A 15,593-nucleotide genomic window follows, 5' to 3' on the forward strand; every position below is an offset into this window, starting at 1 on the left:
ATACTGACAAATTTTATGAAAAACTCTATCCAAATCAGCACAGGACAACAATTTATTTTCTGCTCTTACTGTTTATTCTTGTATACTTGTCATTCCATTCAGTTTACTGTCACCAGCCCACTTGAATAGAAGGTGCTTGTTTGGCTGTATTTGTTGGAAGAAGCTGAAAACCAATTGGGTCAATTTTCTGTGGTATTTTCCCATTCTAGAAATCAAATGGGACTTAGATTAAATATCCTGTTGAGGAACATTTTAGACTTACGGACTAACAACTCATCTGGGATATACATCTCAAACAGAATAATATCTCTACAAAGGCTTTGAACCCCCTGACAATACTTATATTAGCCCTAGCTAGAATCCATGTGGGACCTTAAAATACTACAAAGTTTTCTAGAGCCAAAAATTCACATTAACAATCAAAGAACATGTATGTACATACTGCATATTAGAAAGATTTTTTTTCTGTGTAATTTTAAAAATATTTTCCTAATATATCTCATATCTCTGAGGATTCATTCTTGAATATTCCTGAGTTAAGTCTAATTTCTAATTTCTAACCAAGACTCAATCCCATGAGTCTGTCTAGATTATGTGTACCATGAAATCAAAACCAAAAACAAAGACACAGTCAAGGACAATCTGTTGGCGAATGACATAAAACACTAATAGGGAACTTCTTCAATAAATGATCAGGCGTGAAATGGGAAGTTGAAATACCACATGGAATCAAAACCAAATTACTAACATAGTATCAGGAAAGTATATTGTGCCAATCCAAGAAGAACAAACATTTGCTTAAATGTGGCTTGCTAGATAAAACAAGCAAATGCCCATCTAAAAAAGCTAAACCTGAGGCAACTTCTTAAAAAGAAAATGGATGGAAAATCCCCAATCTTAAAATATCAGGAAAATATTGAGGTTTAGAACCAATTAGTCAAAACATTGGATTAAGGTTTTGATACTGTCTCCATAATCACAAGTTCAGTGAGAAAACCAATGTACAGTATCCTGGATATTTGCAGAAACAACCTGTAAATCTGAGCAAAATATGCAATTGGACCAGAAGGGGAAATGGTTAATCCCTGCTCATGGAGAATTCTCTTTGATTCTTGCCGACCTTTTCATATAGATAAAAATAAACAGAATGAAGATAAGGCCCTCAATACTTATCAATCACTCATCTCTGGTACTTGGGGATGATTGAAGACTCAGTCCTGAAGGAATATCAAATAGCACACTGGCCTAAGGGAATTCATTAATTTTCTTAGTCTGCATGTCTTTGAAGGAATTAGAGTGATGTTTATCACAAATGGATCCCCACAGAAAGTCATCAAAGTAACGGGAGAACATACTATAAAATAATGAAAAAGTCTTCATTTTCTTTGCATTATCTCCAGGGAGAAATAAGATTCAATCCTGATCACCAGGTCAGAGTTCAGCCTAGTTTGCATGATACTAGTAAAATCTGTAAATGACAGCCTGAGTTCCCATATTGTACTCAAAGCAAAATATGGTTTACTTCTTCCTAGTTCATATGTTATGTGAACATGGATGGTTGAGGCTTATTGAATAAGTCACACAATGTGGCTGGGCAAAGCTGCAAAGGTTTTCTTGTATTTACAGGAGCCTCTTTTGGCTATATTAAACAAACCTATGGAGGCAAATTGTGGCCATCTCTTGTAAACTTTTTAAGTAAATCATAACAATGCAATATGTGAAATCAGTAACTGATTCCCATGTAGCAAATCTGCTTCTTTTACACTACCTATTTTAACATAACATTTATATTTATATTGACATATTTTTCAATATTTCCAATTGAGTTATCTAATAAGTAATAGATTTTCAGAAATATTGAAATGAATTACAGTATGGTCAACTGCTTTTAGTGCTAATTTGAGACTGAGAGCAAGATTCAGATAGCTCCTCAGACTCTGAAGAACCTGAATGTGGGGGAGAAATTTTCAATCTAATCTATTCCACCAAGGTTATTATGAGGTGAAAATAAAGAAAGGAGTGATTTCTACACCATCTTGAAATCTTATCAGAAATGTGGAGTGTAAACCTATTGAACACATTTCTCTTTCAAACCACATAAAATATGAATTTGCAAAGTATTCCAAGCCTGAAATCAATGAATTGAATATAGTGAATTGAGAACAAAAGTCAGCATAGAGAAAGTCTCAACTACTTTTCTAAATTTATAACCAAAGGAATAAAGAAGTTATTTTCATGTTCCCATTGTTTCTAGTAAGAGAACGTATAAAATATTCCAACTTTTGTTGTGTCAATTCTTGGTAGCAAGAACTTATTAATTCTAGGAAATTTCTTATGACTAAAATTTTCTTTTTAAAAAAATTCAGGCAATGTGATTTATTATGATTATTGCAATGCTTTAACTTCTCTCACTGTTTTCAGACTTTTTTTCTGAGCAAGAAACATGATTCACTAGGATTTGCTTCAAAAAAAATATTGCAGTTGAAACTTATAGTTAAATTAAATTTAAATGTCAGGTTCAGCTTCATTTGTTGAAGTGTCATTTGATACTGCATGAAAAAATGTCAAATCTGTACTGCCACTTTTGGAACATATCATCCCAAATTAAGGCAAATAATGGCCTATCTGCAATTATTTTACATTAATACTTACCCTACAATTTTTTCTCTATTGAAGTTGTGCGCATGCTAGTGTCTTAAGCCTCCTTTCATATACAATTATAGCGATTCCTTTCTTTATAACAAACATTTTAATAGCAAAACCAATAATAAACAAATCATTACTTTTTCCATAATTGAAGAAATTTGTCATAACTGAAAAACCTTCAAGACTGCATGTAATGTAAGGAAGCAAATAATAGAAGGAAAATAATAAGAGGCTATTCCTATCATAGGAAGGACAATTCTGTTCTAACATGTGATCCACATGAGGGAGACTCACAGATGGATGAAAAAAATAATGAAAGTAAAGCCCTTCTTCTTTCAGAGGAAACTTCCCTGCTAATTCTGGTTCTACAATTAAGCAAGAACTTCCATTCTTAAAGTAGATTTAAAACTATCATCATTAATTCCAAAATTAGACAATATATTTGGAGTAATGCCAGTTCATTGTATCAAGCCTATTAACAATAACCAAGAAAGCTAGTTTCCTAGTTAGGTTTATTATAAAAGAGACATTGCTTGGTTATAGAGCAAGAGTGTCAAACTCATGTCATCATGGCAGCGTCATGTGACATATCAGGATTTTTTCCCCTTTGCTAAACTGGCCGTGGGCATGGACAGCATGTGATGCATCTGGCCCATGGGCCAGGAGTTTGAGAGCCTGTTACAGAGTCTTGGAAACCAGGTTAATGTGCCTTTTACACAGAGAAGCAGTTGTGTTTTTGATGTCTGATTCATTTTTAACTCTCCCTTGATTTAAGGAGGGGATAACTTCCTATTTATGACATACAGTGTAAAGAGACTGTCCATATGTATTTGTTCTACTGTATTTTGAAAATATATTTTCTTGATCCATGCTCAAAAATTTTCACTACAATTGTTAGCTATCATTCCAGCAATTATTCATGACTACAAAACATTCTAGCCCACTGTATTGTAATATTCACTTTATGAAATAATTTCTTCACTCCATTCTATCCTTGATAGTTGTTTATAATAGTATTTTGCAAATGTATTGATACTCCTGAATGAATATTTTTTAAATTTAATTACCAGCTTTTTATTTTGGAATTTTGACTAGGCAGCCAAGAAAACAAACACAAATCACTGAAGAAATCACCCCAGTGTTCTCATTTGAGGTGTGAATTATCATGCTTAAATTTTCCTAATGAGACACATCATGTGAAGAATTAGCTGTTTGGAGAAGATCCTAGTACTAAGAAAGATAGATGAAAAGAGAATAGGATGACTACAAGCAAAGTGATTTGAAAGTTAGAGAGGTGATAAATACATTGTTAGAAGAGTTGAAACACCAAGTTAGAGATAGGTCAACATGGAGAAAATCTACCTATCTGGCCACTATGGATCCACAGCGACTTGGTGGAACATAATCAGTCAATTATATTTCTTTTCTAGGATTAGATTGATATTCATCTTTCATGCCTCAATTGAGTTCTATATTCAGTGATTTTAAAACTGTATACTTTAGGGTAAAAAAAACCCTGTGCTAATTGATGGCTACACCCAATTTGTTGATTGATTTAGACAAAATTGAAACACATATACACTCATAGTGTAATCCCTTACAGAAGATGCTTAGAAAGTAAAAAGAGCTGGCTTATATGATTTTGGGGGATGGGGGTGATTGATGGTTTCATTTTAACTTCATCAAATATTTATCAAGTTACTTGACCAATACTCTTCTTACCAAGGATATAGTTCTGGGTAGCAAGTCTGAAACTTTAAAAAGTGGGACCATTGTTCTAGTTGGCACTATTCTTTTAAACCTGATTTCTTTAAAACTAATATTCATTAATCATTAATGTTGCCAACAATTTCAGAAAAATCAGAAGTACATTCAAAAATGACATGGGTGGGAAAGAATTGATCAATTGTTCTATTTTCCTAATAGATTAATCATCTTAATCTATTCTATTAAGTAGTTAATACAAGTTTTTCTTGTTAGTCTTTTGTGATATTTCATCATTAAGTACAATGAGAATGATGCTATCCTACCTCCTTAATTTCACTTTGAAAGTTCTCCAAGAAGACTGTATAAGCAATTAGCAGTTAATGCTGCTGCTTCATACTCATCTTGTTAAATGGGCTTATAAAGCCATCTTTTTTGCTGCACCTAAGCTATTCTGAATTGGTTTTGCATTCATTAGATAATCACTAAAACAACTGAATTGCACATTTCCAGATAGTATTCACCCACTTACTTTTAAGAATCCAATCAGATGGATATTAAGGTAGTATGTCAAAGATATCATATCTTTCACCTGTCTTCAAATATAGAAAGGTAAGTGAAAGCTTTATCTTCCATTTAGTTATCAGAGATTAACTATTTTTTTCCTCTTTTACAATCTTGACAGAATATTGATGCATAGCAGAAGGGGTAACCACATTTCCTTACTTTACACATTCATCTTACTTTTTCCTCAATGTCAATGCATTTCTATTAGTTTCTATTTGTTTAGCTAGACTATGAAATGGGTGATCCTGACAATGCAACAGAAAATCAAACACATTTTTAATAAACAAATCCAGCACTTGTAGATGAGCATCTCCAAGAGTTTGTATAAAATCAATCTATTCCTTCAAACAAACAAATAAATAAGTCATAAGGAACACAGTCCTAGAGAACAGTTATCTTTTAATGAAATAATTTGGGTTTTTTTAATTCTTTCTAATGTCCTTGTATGATACATTCTATTTAATCTTAATTCATTAAAACAAAACAAAACTAAACCAAATCTCAAAAACTGCTTCTGTACTTGAACATCAGTTTGTTCCTTATTTGGAATTGTTGCAAACCAGGCATTATTGATTTGCAATAGCAATGATTATTTAGCTAATTGATACTATTACCATTTAACAGTTTCATTTTATTTCTAAAAGTGTACATTTCAATGTATTGCACATAAGAAATAAAAGTAAAAATCAATCTAATGGAAATTCAGAGGCTTAACAAACTTGATTAACCATAGGATATGGTCATTATGCAAAGATATGTTGAAAAAACTGTTTATAAGCTGAAGGAGTACTACTGAAGGGAAATAACAATAAAACATCATATTAATAAAACATTCAGTTCTGTGATTAGTTGTTAATATTGATAATCTTCTGATTGGTGGTCTTGTTAGGGCTGTATTGTGAGGCCACCAACCAAGGTTCTGAAAACATGTGGGATATAAATAATTATCCAGATGATAAACTTTAAACTTCAGTTAGAAAAATTGAAAAAATGCAATTGAGCTGCATCCATATATTCTCCAACACCCACACAGGGAAATCATATTATGGCTTGATTTGGATTGCTTGGTTCACATATCATATAAAGGCTTGGTTCTAACATTTATCCACCCTATTTTACCCTAGTCTAAACTAATGTCAAAAACATGCCAGACATCAAGGAAAGAAGCAATCAGACCTACAACATATACATGGCACCACACAACTTTCCTATTCAGTAAATGAGTTTGAGATTTTTTTCGGGCTTCTGCATAAATCTTTGCAGTTGTTTTAAGATTCTCATTAAATAGTTCACAGTAGTGGCCTCTTTTTTCAGACTTGTACAGAAAACTGGTTACTTTAATATATAACAAGAAAATAAATGAATAACTGAACAGGGTTTGGTTTGGGCAAAACCTAGTACAGAATGAGGTAAAAAAACAATGCCATTCTAAACTCTAGCTAAAGAAACAATTGATCTTCTAAATCTGTAATGGAAAGTGCATAATCAAAGTCAGAAATGTAAAAGAAAAATCAATGATCATGGACAGATGCTTTTTTTAATGTAAGAAAATATAGAAGAGTCATGATGTGCCTTATAAAATAAACTGATTTCCCAATCAGAGAAAGAGGTTCAAGGAGAAGTTGTGAAATTATATGTGGAGAATTACACAGCGATGTATATTTATCACCAATCTTACACACTGAGTTTTATGTCTGTCATATAATAAAGAACTATATGATCTAAAAGAAAACAGAAATGTAGTGCAGCATCACCCTAGTTATTTCAAATCTATTGAAGACCATAACATTACAGTATTTTCTTTAGATTTGATATTAGCTTTTTCCCCGGGATAATTAAAAGTACAAATAGTAGAAAATTCAAAATAAACATGAAGGGGTTTGTGAGAGAATAAGTGATATATGAGGATAAATACTAAATAAATCAAACTAGTACTAGGAGAAAGACATATATATTGTATAACTGTTGATATCTGTGAGGCTTGTCAATGATAAGTTGTAGGAACTGATATTCTTTTGAAGCAGTAATCTTGCTGAAAAAGAGCAAATCCAGCCCCAGAAACTATCAATTAGTTTGTGATCAGCAGAATAGCAAATGACAGATCTGACTAGTTTTGTGTTATTTCTTCATTTTTCTAAGCTTTAATTTGATACTTTTATGCTTTCACATTAATAAGAGTAACAGAGGAAAAACATGCTAAATTAACAGCTCATTTTTGTTTCTTAAATTAATTTTTTAATTCCTTAGTAGATAGTGGGAGTTCTGTAAACAGTTTTTCTCAACTTTAGCCACTTTAAGATGTGCGGGCTGCATCTCCAAGAACTCCCCAACCAGCATGGCTGGCTGAAGAATTCTGGGAATTGAAATCTATACATCTTCCAGTGGCCAAGGTTGAGAAACACTGCTGTAAAATTAATGTTGATTTCAGTAAGGAATTTTGCATTCTAGCTGGTAACATGTTGACTTAGCAGGCTAGTTAAGTGTGATCTGAATATAAAGAGTTGGATGGATAAGAAAAAAGACCAGGTGTCAAGAAGCTTTCATTTATACTCCTGTACTGAACTACATGGCCAAAATGATCCTTTTTGTAGTCCAGGATATGTGTGTGTGTGTGTGTGTGTGTGTGTGTGTGAGAGAGAGAGAGAGAGAGAGAGAGAGAGAGAGAGAGAGAGAGAGAGAGCGCAAGAGAGGAGTTCATTAAATTTTAAATTTATATGCAGCGCCCAGCAATTCTGGATGGTTTACATTTTAAAATACAAAAACCACATATGATTTTGGTGACATATTTTGTGAAATCTATTCTTAAAAATGCATCTACAAAATTGAAAAAAAATAAGTACAGGCACTCATTCCTTTTGATTCCGAGAAACCAAAAAAAGTTGGAAAAAAATATATTCAGCACTGAAGAGAAACATGTGCTGAGGTGGGAGGAAACACCAGTAGAATCATTCTTCAAGTGTAATTCATTTTTAGAGAAAAGCCTTGGCTCTCCTTGTCTAAGATCATTATACTTTGTTTTTTTCATCATAGCTGGTTTCTGTGTTTCCAACTATGGAAACCGATTACAAATAAATATGAACTATTAACTAATAATGTATAAAAGTACATTTCATAACAATATGGACTATTGAAAATACTGTTCACTAAAATATATTAACATAAAAAACCCAAATCCATAAAGCATGAGCAACATGTGTTTACAATTATTATTTTTCATTGGCGTCATGCCCTCACCTTCTTCCAAGAAATACAAGGTCTGATTTTCTTCTCTATAATCTAATGCAATCCTGATATTTCTGTTACATTAGGTTTTGTTGCTCAAACTCTCAGAGGAATTAGAGTTCCTCTCTGAGGATCATCAGCACTTGTTCAATGCTGATACTTTAACTAGCTATTTAAAAACTGCTGCAACAATTCTTAAAATGCCTTGGGCAATCTTCCTCCAATCAGGTTTTCCTAAGGTCATGAAAGTACTACAGATATCTTCAATGCTACAGTATTACCTGTGTAATCGTGAATGAATCCTTCTCCTTGGCTGACGTGCTCTGAATGTGGATTCTAAATGACTTCTAGCTATTTTGCCTTTAGAGATTTTGTAATTCTGAGGTTTGGAGTATTTAGAGTTGGAATTTTGTTCCCACCCATAGTCACATTTCTGCAACTTGGATGGCTGGATAAAACTTTTACATAAATAAATAAAGTTACTGATTTGGAAGAAAAGACTATTGAAGAGGGCTGTGATAAACCGAAGAAAGGTTTTTTTAAAATATATATATATATATATATGCTGAAAGACAACTTTTCACTCTCTTCCCCACCTCTCCCAACATAAGGAAAAAGAAAGATTACACCGGAGGAAAAAATCTGCCTCCAAAACCATATTCTTTGTGAATGTAATATTTTCTTTTAAAAATAAATTCTCTAGGGATGAGGTTGAAGGATCCCTAGACTTCTTTTTCAGTAAATACAAAATTACAGAGATTTCTCTCTTTTCTTTTCTGTACATTTTAAAAATAAAATTTATCCCATCACCAAAATCAACCCAAAACATGAGCATCTGTAGTCAAATGATATCTATGTTGAACTCATTGGGTGTTTTTATTTGCGTGTCATGGATGCTGTTGACATGACAGTATCAATCCCAAAACATAGCTTCCTACTCTAAACTATTTTAAAACATCTCAGTATCTATGGATTTTTATTCAGGTAGGCATTCTGCTTTTCCTTTATAGGATTAATTGGCTCATTACAAAGGAACATATGCACATCTTTACAACTGAGATACATTATACAGGATGTTTAACTTATTGATTATATGTATTTTGGATGCCTTCTGCTCGCTTTGATGTTACACAGAAAACTTAGAGTATCATTATTGATGGAACAAAAGACCTAAAGGAGACAAACTGATGGAACAACCAAAAATAAAATCACTAACTACTATTGGCATGTTATCCCCACTGTTTGGATTAAATAAATATTCATTCTTTAATATACAATTAAATGAAATTCCTCCTACCAAAACAAACAAATAAAAAAGATGCAGCTTCTTGCACTTCATATGTCATTAACTATCATTACACCACTGAATACCCCAGGGAAACATTTGAACTGGCTAATATAGTGCCATTCCAGAAAAGTTTCATAGTTGTGAAACTTTATTATCCTAAAAGGATGAAAGATTGTCGGTATCATTGGAATCACAACACTATTTTAACTTGTGGGTCTTCAGTTTTTGTAGTCTGGTTTTGTTTTTGTTTTGTTCTTTGGTAAAGTTTCTTTCTTTTGTTCTGTTTGGAATAAAATGTCCTTACTTACCTTGAGAATAGCCTAGAATCATTAAAACTTTCTATGAAGACTTGATTCTGTCTGTCTGTCTGTGTGTGTCTGTCTCTGTCTCTGTCTCTCTCTCTCCTCAAATCCACATACTTTAGTTTATTGTCATGTCTGGGTTCAAACCTGTCTTTTCAACAACCACTTCATCACAGCAAAGGTTCCCCCCCCCCCCTGCATCTCTTTGCTGCCTTCTAGTGGTAAACCATTTCAGATGGTACAACCATAAAACCTGCATGAAGTGTGACCAGTGATTTCATGGGATCAGAAAGGAAGTATGATTAAAATTTTCAGTTCATGGTTTTGTATGTAGACATTAGTATGCAAGCAAAAATATTACAAGGAATTAAAATGCTCAAAAGTCAATGGTAGGAGCTGAACCATGGGATTAAAATAATGTATTTGTTCCTCTATTTTTATCTTGTACTTGATTATTTGGGAGCTCTAATAGTTTCAAGTAATCGGTACAGATCTTTTATCAGTAAAAATACATATTCCAAAGCATTTTTTATTGTTTCACAGCTACACAATTATTTGTAGTCACTCTATACAAGTGAGTATAATCGCACTGCTTATTTATTAGTGTGAATGCTAAAGATTTCTTTCAGTGCTGTCTGTTGCTAGTTGCAGTTAAATGTTCATGCCACCATGTTGTCATTCACACAAAACTGAGCAGTTGGCTGTGGAGCCCTAACACTTCAACAGACAGTGTTTGTCAAAGATGGGCATCGTTCCTAACTTTACTAAGCATTCTGCTTCCCTGAGGATTTCAGCCAAGATGAGCAGCTGCTATATTTATTTCTCACAAATCCCAAACTAAGAAATCAGAACTTACATTGTATTTTAATCAAGAATCCTACTGGTTTTCTTGATACAAATAAATATCACCAACCAAGCCTGTGTTATTTTAGGAACCTAATGGGGATACAGACTGGGAATCACAAAATAGGAAAAAGTCAATATTGGCAATGTTTTGTTTCAGTGCGTAAAAAAATGTTTCCATCTGCATAGTATATATATTGTATCATCAGTGAGGTGTTTTTTTTTAATCCCTTCAAACAAGACTTCATATTCTCCACTTAGTTCTATCAATAGTCTTATTACAATTTGCTATGGGAAAAAAACATTAAAATATATTTCAGTATCTTGTAAAGTGTTGGCCCTGCATTTCAATCAATTTGCTTTTTTAAATAAATGTCCGCTAGATATTTTGATTACAGCTTTCCAGAATGCTTAATTTTCTTAACATTGTAGATGGCCTCTAGATAAGTGAAAATATTAAATGAAAATATTCTTGATTATATTATTCATTCTTCTAGTAATTGTAGTCTATATTTTGTTTGAACTTGTACCAAATCTTTCAATAGTACAGTACATAAATCCATTACCTTCACTGAGTGCTTTTTTTTCCAACAAACCATCATTTTATAGTCATAGTTCCAAGACAGTTCTGGTATGTGCAGTATCCAATACAGGTAGTCTTCACTTAAACAATTGGGACTAGAAAATCTGTTGCTAAACAACATGGTCATAAATTGAATAACCATATGAGCATGCCACTTGGCAATGGCAGTTCTGGCAGTCCTGGGGGCTATCTTTAAGCAAGGACTCCATGTGACCTCAACTTCCAACTTCCTTCCACCTACCCCATTGATTTTGTTTGTGGAAAGCCAGTTCTGAAGATTGCAAATCATAATCATGTGACCATGGGCATGCTGCAATGGCTGCAAGTATGAGATCCGATTGCAACTATCATTCATTCAGTGCTATCTTAAGTTACAATGGTAGCTAAAGAAATAATCATTAAATGAGGATCAATCTAATGCAATTAATTAAAATCATTAAATGAGGATCAGCTGTATAGGCAAGTCAAAAATAAAGCAACATTTTTCTCATTTCTCCTTTCTTGAGAAGTATTTTGCCTCTGATATTGAAGATTAGATAGTCATTGTGATTAACAGTTACTGATAGCATTGCCACTTGAATTGGTGGACTTTATATTATAGTACACTTCCCTACAACATGGGAAGTCTCAGTTCTGTTAATCCTACAAAAAGTAGGATTGACCAGAAGATGAGTTCAATTTAAGTACTTTTTTTGTTCCATCTTAATCACAAACTACAGGAGAAGGAAGAAAGGAGTGTATGTAATGGGGAATGGGGAGTAGGGAGAAAAATAGGAAGAGGAGGGGAAGGGGGAGGGTAGAGGGAACAGGAGGGAAAGGGAAAGGAGAAGTGGAAGAAGGAGAAGTAATAGAAGTTTAATATGATCTTGCATATATCTCCATCATTTTCAAAAAGAACATCAGGAATTGCTTTAAAGTTCTGAAAGTCATTGCTAGAAAACCAGATGAATTATGGAATGAACTTAAAGTTATTAAGAATGTATGTGAAAATTCACTGCCAAAAATGAAGAAAGAAAAGAAAGCAAGCTGAATATCAAAACAAGCTGTGAAAATTGCTCATTTTGAGAAGTTAAAGCCAACTATCTCAAAAAGGATTAACAGTTTCAGAGCTGTTAGAAGAGACAAGAAACATTACAACCACATCTATAAAGGCACTGAAGATGGCAACAGAGATGGAAAAACAGGGAAAGTCTTTCAAAGATCTCTGAACTCAAACAGATGTTCCAATCTCAAATTGATATGCTAAAGGATGCCAATGGACATATAATCACCAATTCAAAGGAAGATGGAAGAAGTATATAACACTATTCAGTAGAAATGTCAACATCCGAGATAGCTTTGAAGATATTGTATTCCCAAGTTAGAAGAACCTCTAGTATTAGAACATGAAGTTAGATCAGCATTCTGACCATTATGTAATAGGAAGACTGATGGAATACCTATTGAAATGCAAGCAACACAAGAAAAAATAGTCAAGATTTTAACCAAGCTATGTTAGCAAATCTTGAGAATGATATAATGGCCATACTGGAAGTCAATCTAGATTCCAATATCAAAAAAGGAACTAAGCACACACACACACATGCACAATTGCACAATAACCTACAATACATGCTAGCAAAATAGTACTTAAAGTCATTCAACACAGTTCAAGTTCTGCATGGAAAAAGAAATGCTAGATGTTCAAGCCAGTTTTAGAAAATGCCAAAAACATGAGTCATTATAGCCAATATGTTCTGGATAATTGAAAAAGTCAAAAAATGTGAAAAAGAAGTCAGCATGTACTTCATCAATTATAGAAAAGCCTTTGATAGTGATGATCAGGTCAACTGTGCCCAGAAAATAGGAATCCCACCACATCTCATTGTCCCAATAATAAATTTACATATGGGTCAGAAAGCCAAAGTCAGACAGAATATGCTGAAGTAGACTGGATCCAGGTCGGCAAAGGAATGTGCAAGGCTGCACACTGTCCCCTTATTTATTCAATTTATATGTGGAATATATATTAAGGGAAGCTGGATTGGAAGAAGAGGGATGTGGAGAAATCAATAATCTACAAGATATGGCTGGTGCTACTCTGGTAGCCATAATGCAAAAGACCTGCAAGCCCTAGTATAAAATTCAAAGAATGTAATGAAAAAAGGATAAAATATAAAATAAACCAAATTTATGAAAACTAGAATTAGTATTCACAAGGAAGATATCAAAGTGGTGGATAGCTTTGTATTATCAACCATCAACAGTAAAGGATCGAACAGTCAAAATACAGAATAACAAAGCTGAAAGGCATCTTGGAGGACTTGGAATCCAACCCTGCACTCAAGCAGGAAACCATACACTATTTCAGACATATTGTTCAGTCTCATTATAAAAACCTCCAGTGTTGGAGCACCCACAACTTATGCAGGCAAGTCATTCCACTGATAATTTTTTTTTCAGGAAATTGGTTCTAGGTTGGTCACCACCTTGATTAGTTTTTATCCATTGCTTTATGTCCTGCCTTCAGGTGCTTTGAAAAATAGGTTGACCTCTTCTTCTTTGTGGCAGCCTCTTAGATATTGGAACATTGGTATCATATCACCCCTAGTTCTTCTTTTCATTAAAGTAGTGGACATACCAAATTCCAGCAACTGTTCTTCATATGTTTTAGCCTCCAGTCCCCTAATCATCTTTGTTGCTCTTCTCTGCATTCTTTCTAGAGTGTCAACATATTTTTTTTATATCATGGTAATGAAAACTAGATACAATATTTCAAATGTGATCTTACTAAGGCATTATAAAGTGGTACTAACACATCAAAAAATACAATGAAGCACTCAATACAGCAGCTATGAAGACCTTGGGAAAGGTATTCAAATGTGATAATGTGTCTAAACCTTCATACAAGCCATAGTAATCCTTGTGGTATTCCACAAGTTGGACTTTAAAGAAGCAGGAGAGGCAGATCATTGACATTTTTGAACTTTGGTGTTAGAGAAGACTCCTGAGAATATCATAAAAAGGCCAGCAAACAAATTAATCGATCACTGAGCAATCTACTCAGTAGATTGAACAAATCTACTCTTACTCAAGCACAAATAATCAGGCTCAAATTATCCTATTCTGGACACATTATGCAAAGACCTAACTTTCTGGAAAATGATTTATTGCTGGGAAAACTAAAAGGAGAGAGAAGAAGAGGACAACCAGTTGCAAAGTGTATTGACTCAATTAGAAAAAAAATTGAAAGCATTTTGGGGAGAGGAATAAATTGTCTTGGAGAAAAACTACCAATGTGGTCATTAGCAGTTGAAAACAATTTAATGGCACCCACGCAATCTATCAAAAATATAAGCATGGAGAAACTTTTTTTTAAAGTCAGGATTCTAGACCTTAACTATTGTAAGTTTGTGACTGAGTCATTGAATTTTAAATGCTATAAATAAATGATCAAATAATCTGATGCTAAGGAGTTCCATACCCCCTCCTCACCTGCAAAACACAAGCAGAGGAGAGGAGTTTCAGTTGCAGCTTTAGTTTCACAGCAGCAAGCATCTTTAGTACAGAACAGTTGAACTAAGCCATGCCCAGGTTCCTTGCTGTCTCCTTCTTGCTCACACAGCAAATACTGCTTCACTTTCCAAACAGCACTCAATTCTCTCACACACTGACAAGATGCTAGCCAGATGAATACCAATGGATGCTGGTAGGCAGAGGCAGAATTTTTTCTCCTTATTTTCCTCCCCAAAACTAAGCCCAGTCACATAGTTTAGTAGCAAAGCACAGGTATCCAGCTTGTATTTATATATAGTTGACAACTTCCTCATGTAAGATTTATCAGTAGTATATCCTTAAGCAGTTTCTAGAGTATGTTCAGATCATAGAACATTGAACAGCCACTTTATCAAAATTATGTGTGAACTAAGATACTTCAGCAGCAGTTTGTAAGGTATTTTTTTCAGATTGAAGGCAACCACACTCTCCCACTTGACAATTCCTCTGCAGCTATGCCTTCCAACTTTCCATTCCAGAAAAGCAATTGCCGTTGGCTTCACTTTCTGAGGAGGAGTATAACTGGAAAGTTTTATGTATGTAAAATACATTTATAGAAAGTAGAATAAATCAACATATGACATTAAAACATCCAAGTGCAACAAAAATACAAAGAAAAAACAACCAGCTTTATAAAAAAAAATGTTACATTTTCTTATTTCAGGTTTGTGCAGTGTGGAGGAGAGGAGGAGGAGGAGGAGGAAAGGGGAAAGGAGAGGAGAGAAAAGGACTACATACACAGGTGGTTCAGAGAAAATAAAACCTTACATACTCTACATTATATGCACAGAAATGTATAAAACATTCTTACTGGGTTTTAAGCAGTATTTTCTATGTTAATCTGCAGGTGATCCTATTGAGGAAATACTGGAAAAATAAAGGGTGTGTGTGTGTGTGTGTGTGT

General features: G+C 33.7%; 1 protein-coding gene across 1 annotated transcript in view; it reads right to left on the reverse strand.

Annotated features, from left to right (window-relative positions):
• Positions 1–15,593, reverse strand: part of SI (sucrase-isomaltase) — a 180,985-nt gene that overhangs the window by 164,866 nt on the left and 526 nt on the right. The window lies entirely within an intron of this gene.

Source organism: Notechis scutatus, chromosome 4 (genome assembly GCF_049901735.1).
Source record: "Notechis scutatus isolate UNSWTSFEM ecotype Mainland chromosome 4, rNotScu1.2, whole genome shotgun sequence".
Classification (NCBI taxonomy): Eukaryota; Metazoa; Chordata; class Lepidosauria; order Squamata; family Elapidae; genus Notechis; species Notechis scutatus.